Below are 6,503 nucleotides of genomic sequence, written 5' to 3' on the forward strand. Positions count from 1 at the left end.
CTTTAAGGTCTGTGAAGTGTTTTACATGTCTTATCTCATTTTATGGTCACAGTAACCCTGAGAAGTATGCACTGTATTATCTTCAATTTTCAGATTAGGAAATTGGGGCCAACAGATGTGTCTTGGCTAGGGTCACACAGCTAATAAATAGCTAAGGCAGCATTTGAAACTCACATATCTTTCTGACTACAAGTCTAGTTACTCTATCCATTATACCTAGTAACAGAACAAAATATAAAAATCTCACAAGAGCACAATAAAAAATTATCATGTAGTAATACAAATATCTGAAACTTCTGATCTTATACTCTAATCTTAAAAATTCAAACTCATAGATTTAATGATAGAATGGATATTGGAAGTCATCTAATACAAAACCCTCACTTTCCAGGTGAGGGAAAGGAGTCATAGAGAGACTAAATGACTTGCCCAAAGTCACAGATCTAGTAAAGGGTACAACTGGGTCTTTAACCAAGACTTTTGGGTCTCCAAATTTAATAGGCTTTCTACTCTGTCATCTCGACTTATTTTGGTATAGGCTTTTTGATATAAAGTTGCTTATTGCAATTGATTTCCTAAAACTCCATTTGAAACAGTAAAAAAAAATTGAAATTTTGTGAATTAAAACTCTATAATATTACTTATGCTTGGTCATCAACATGTATATTAAGCCAAATTTTGTACCATTATAAGCACATCAAATTCCTACTGGAGCTTTATCATTATTGAACGAAAGTTGAATATGAGAGAGTTTTTCCTAATATGCATCTTATCTAATCAGATAATCTAAGACATTTAATTTTCCTTACTTTCACAAGGAAAGTGTCACATATTAGGTAGTGTCATCTACCTAATTGATAATATTTCAGATGCTGCATGTGTTCTGCAATTGCAGGTTAAAATAACAATCTATGATTGAGATTTTTCTAATCATTTAAGTACACTAGGGAAATATGTTTTTCTTTGGTTTATTTATGAAGAAAATTCTCCAATTTGTGGATCATAACTAGTATCTCAAATTCAGATAAATGCTTTCCAATGCATTTGGGAGCAATAGTTGCACAATGTAGTTTGCTTTCTCTGAAAAAATTCAGTGTCACCCCACTCCCATGCTAAGTTATTTCCTCTCTTTAGGCTCTCAGAAATAACTTGTAGAAATGCTCTTTGGAGTTCTTCCAGAAGTGAAGTAGAGACACTATATCCCTCAAATGTCTGGATGTCAAGGCTGTAGTTAGAACCAAGATTTACATATAGCTATGCATAGGTTGTTGGAATTCAGGAGATGGGATGGTCCCCAACTGCCTTTCCTGTTATAAGTGATTAAAATATATATTCCCTAGTCTGAGCTTTAAGAAAAATAATCTTTTAATAATTGTTCTACAATAAAAACATATATATGGGTCCTTTATCAAATTTTTTCAATTAAATCTGTCACATAATTGGAAGTTTCCATCTGCTTTGGGGTTAAGGAGAATAAGCATTTATGAAGTGCTGACTATGTGCCAGGAACTATATTAAATGCTTTATAAATATACTCCAATTTGATTCTCACAACAGTCCTCTGAGATAGAGGTGATGTTATATCTATTATATAGTGGAGGAAACTGAGGCAAATGGAAGTTAAATAACTTACACAGAGTCACCCAGCTAGGAAAAGTCTAAGTCTAGATGTCAAGTCAGATTTTCCTTACTCCAGAACCAAGACTCTATCCTCTGTGCCACAATAGCTGCCTCTAGCTAAACCCTTTGATATTTCATCTTTGATTTCAAGAGTTATCCTCACTCTAAGAATTCCCAGGAGATGTATATTTTTTCCTCTCTCACTATAGCAATTCCCTTCTTGGAAAGAAATGTATGCCTAAAGATGTGTACTGTGTAGAGAATGGTGATAATTGTCCAATTCACTTCTATTACCCATTACTTATCCCCTCCTGTGAAGATGTAAGGGATCAGGTGAGCGTTTTAAGTTTTTAAAATACTCATGTCCATAATAACATTCAAATAGTGGTTTGTGTGAATACATAAACATAATTATTCTTATTGGTCTTTAATGAAATTTATGAGTCAAATGGCTAGTGATATGGAAGACATTTTCTCCAATCCCCTTACACTCTTAAAATTATCCACCACAAAAATTATGCGAAGAGGTAAATTAATTGTAGCTATCTGTCAAAACCTGACAGCAAAAAGTTTATTGAGGGAACAATCTAATGAATTAACAGCAAAGAAGACATTCCTCACTATTTTAAAAAATTAAAAGGAAACTGGGGTTCAGATTTTTAAAAAGTAAACAGCATGTTAGAATGTAAAGGACCCAGAACTTGAGTCAGAAAATCTAACTAGTGCTTATTTGTATATTTGAGGAAGTTAAGCAAGATCTCTAACACTGTTTCTTCATTCGTATAATGGAGATATCAATACTCAGACTCTCTATAACACAGAATTAAGAGTATTTACAAACAATAAAACACTGTATAAATGTGAATTGTTATTTTTCAAGTGACCTGTTAGAGGTCATATAGATAGTAAAACACAGCTTAAAAATGAACCCAAATACTCAACCTCTTTACTACTTTGCAATTTTTATTTCAAAAGAGCCTGATACAATAATGTGATATTTGCTATAAGTTTTCTGATTTCTTACAAAGATTCTGGTAAACCACAGGCTTAATCATATGTCACAAAGTGAACCATAACTCATATACGAAAAAGATCTGAAAGAATGTGAGTATATCCTATATCTTCTATGTACCAATGTTATGAAATCTTTTCACTAATGAAGTTTTTCTTCATAACGGCTTTGAAAAAGAAGGCACAGAAAATGACATTTCCAAGGATAACGGAAGTCAATAATATAATTAGAATCCCGTAACAAACAATACATGTGCCCAAATCTTTACAAATTTTTGAAAGATAATAGTGCCAGCTTTCTAAAAAAGGTGAAATAGCTGGCTATTTTATTTTTAAAGCTCTCAGGAGTTTCATTTTTAAACACACTTAAGGAGATAATATGGGACAGGAAAGAACATAGAAATTCAAGGTTTGAATTCCAACTATGACAGTTAGTTGCTTATATTCTTAGCTAAGTCACAAGCTTATAGGGATTCAATTTCATCATTTATAAAATGGAAATGATAGTACAACTAACATTTAATCGAGGTTGAAGAAATATGAGTTTTAAAAACAACTCTTCTGCCAATTTGATACATGAACTTAGGCAAATAACTTCACTGGGCCTTAGCTTTTTTCTTTTGTTGCTTTGTTTTGTTATAGAACTTTGTAACACCTATTTCTAAATTGGCTTTGCTCCATCAAGAATAGCAGTTTTTATTATCACTTGGAAATCATTTCAAAATGTCTTGTGAGGGGGCAGCTGGGTAGCTGAGTTGGATTGAGAGCCAGGTCTAGAGACAGGAGGTCCTAGGTTCAGATCTGGCCTCCAGGCACTTCCCAGCTGTGTGACCCTGGGCAAGTCACTTGACCCCCCATTGCCTACTGTTACCACTCTTCTGCCTTGGAGCCAATATACAATATTGACTCCAAGACTGAAGGTAAGGATTTAAAAAAACAAACAAAAAAAAAAAAGCAAGAAAAAATGTCTTGTGAGGTATTTCCCCAACTATGAATTAAGGGAAAGGTGTGGGGGGTTAATGTTCATCTATCATGTTCTATGTGAACACATTTATAAAGAAGACAAAAAGGAGACATAGAGATCTTTTCTGTTGAAGATCTTTTCACTCTTATCATATAAAGGGGACTTTTGAAAGACTTAAGAAAAGGTTAGCTTGAGAAAAGTTTAATTCAAGATGTTTCTTGTGAAAGCTAGAGAGCTTTCTAACTAATATAATATATTTTCTGAGATACAGAGAAAATATGAAGTTTCTTAAAAAACTTAAAATTTATATCTGAGGTGAATTTTTTTTGAAGTATGTTTTTTTAGAAGTAAAAAGGATTAATCTTCACTTTTAAAAGATAAGAGGTTTAACTACAGCTATGAACATTAAGTAGCCAAAATTTTATAAGTAGTTATTGATGTCTTTCTTATTGTCCAAGAAAAATATTAATATGCTAATCTGCATTTTAAGCTTAGTCCTACCAGAAACAACTTTTAATGTTTTATCATTATTCTAATTCACATAGTATTCTCTGGAGAAAGAAATATTCAAACTGACATAGTCCCTCATGCCCTCATATATTTCTCATGCAAGGTATTTTGAAGTAACTTTTAAATCAGGAGTTTATACAGTTAAAAAAACAACTTTATAGCAGGAATTCATGACTTTTTAAAAAACGTTTTGCTTTGTTTCAAATAATTGATTCTCTTCATAATCTTATGATTTTATTTTATTCATTTGAAATTGTTATTCTGAGAAGTGCATAGTTTTTACCAGACTGGCAATGACACAACACAAAGTTAATTAGCCATGATTTTTAGTAATCTGACCAAGAAAAATGACATAGTTCAGTATTAATAATACTTACTCTGACTACTCCTCTCAAAGGCTTTCCCTCAACTAAATGCAGGTGAACCGAAATAATAAGTTTTCTCTCAATGCCTTGGTAGTAAATCATAACTCTAATTCCTTTAGTCAGTCAATTTAGTCAATAAATATTTATTAATTACCTACAATGTGCCAGGTATTATGCTTAGCCTTGGAAATGCAAAAAGAGACAAAGATAGTCCCCACCCTCAAGGTCCTCACAATCTAATGGGAGAGACAACAAGCTATGTCTAAGCAAACTATATAAAGGATACTAGAGAGCAAAAAAGAGGGAAGGTACCAGAGTAAAGAGAGATGTAAGAAAACCATAGAAGATGGGATTTTAGATAAGATTTAAGGAGGTTTGAGAAGCCAATAGGCAGAGAAATCGAGAGCATTCCAGGGATGTAGGATAGACAAAAAAAAAAAATGCTGGGAGCCAAGAAATGTAGTTTCTTGTTAGAGGACAGCAAGAAGGCTACTATCACAAACTAAAAGGTGCATGGCTGTAAAATCGAAGATGACTAGACAGTTAGGAGGAGGCTTAAGTCATGAAGAACCATAAATGCCAAACTAAGGATTATATTATTTGATCCTGTAAGCAATAGGTAACCACTGGAATTTATTGAGTAAAGGTGTGACATGCTAGGACCTGTCCTTTAGAAAAATCACCTTGAGAGCTGAATGGAGGATAGTTTGGAGAAGAAAGAGACTAGAGGCAGGGAGACTCACTAGTGTGCTATTGCAATAGTTCAGGCATGAGGACTTTCAGGTGGATCAATCAGACATCCTTTTGTCCTTGTTCTTATATGGTCACTACCCAAATCACTTGAAAAGAGAAGTCATTCTTATATCTGATTTGGAAAGGAGCAGGGTATTGTTTTGAAATTGATAGTCTAAAACTTATAAGGGTTGGGCATATTCACAACTCTACAAACAATGCATTACAAATTGTCTGAGGTCATATCTGGACCCAGGATCTCCTGTCTCCAGACCCTGCTCTCTATCCTATATGAGCCACCTAGTTGCAACTTCAAATTTTTAAATGCTTTTAGCAGGTAAGGTCCCAGGAGCTTTTACTTGTACATTATTGATTCTATTTGTTAATTGTGTATGAATAACAACTATTAGGAATGGAGGTTTTTCCATTGTATAGAAAGTAATATTGAATAAAGTAGTTTGTGGGTGGTAGTGGGATGGCAGGTGGGATGTGGGAGACTTTTAATGAGAAAGATTACAACTTTGTAAATTAACAAGAAACTATACATAGCCCTGAAATATTATGAAATTTGAGATGACAAAAGTATTATACTATTGAGTAAATGGGCAAACTGAGGAGTTAACTACAAGTCAGGTTGGTTAACCCCAGATTCCTGTCTAAAACTATACTACATTCATAAAGTGAGAGATCTAAATAAGATGGTCATTAAGGTCCCTTCCAACTTATTCTATAATTCTAGATCTTCTGTAACAAATGAGATTATATTTGTAAAGCTTCTTTATAGTAGAATTATTAATAATAATAAATTGAATAAGCTGATGTAATCGTCAGTAAGTTGGTCATACTAATATAATTATTTTTTTTTAACCCTTGTACTTCGGTGTATTGTCTCATAGGTGGAAGATTGGTAAGGGTGGGCAATGGGGGTCAAGTGACTTGCCCAAGGTCACACAGCTGGGAAGTGGCTGAGGCCGGGTTTGAACCTAGGACCTCCTGTCTCTAGGCCTGACTCTCACTCCACTGAGCTACCCAGCTGCCCCCTAATATAATTATTTTTTTTAACATTTATTAATATTCATTTTTAACATGGTTACATGATTCATGCTCCACCTTTCCCCTTCAACCCCCCCCCCCGCACCCCCCCACCCTTGGCCGATGCGCGTTTCCACTAGTTTTGTCATGTGTCCTTGAACAAGACCAATTTCCAAATTGTTGGTAGTTGCATTGGTGTGGTAGTTTCGAGTCTACACCCTCAGTCATGTCCACCCTGACCCATGCGTTCAAGCAGTTGTTTTTCTTAT

The 6,503-nt window shown here is 34.1% G+C and overlaps 1 protein-coding gene across 15 annotated transcripts in view; it reads left to right on the forward strand.

Moving 5' to 3' along the window:
• RIMS2 (regulating synaptic membrane exocytosis 2) overlaps positions 1–6,503 on the forward strand; it is a 505,770-nt gene that overhangs the window by 345,450 nt on the left and 153,817 nt on the right. The window lies entirely within an intron of this gene.

The sequence above is a fragment of the Gracilinanus agilis genome, chromosome 1 (assembly GCF_016433145.1).
Source record: "Gracilinanus agilis isolate LMUSP501 chromosome 1, AgileGrace, whole genome shotgun sequence".
NCBI lineage: Eukaryota > Metazoa > Chordata > Mammalia > Didelphimorphia > Didelphidae > Gracilinanus > Gracilinanus agilis.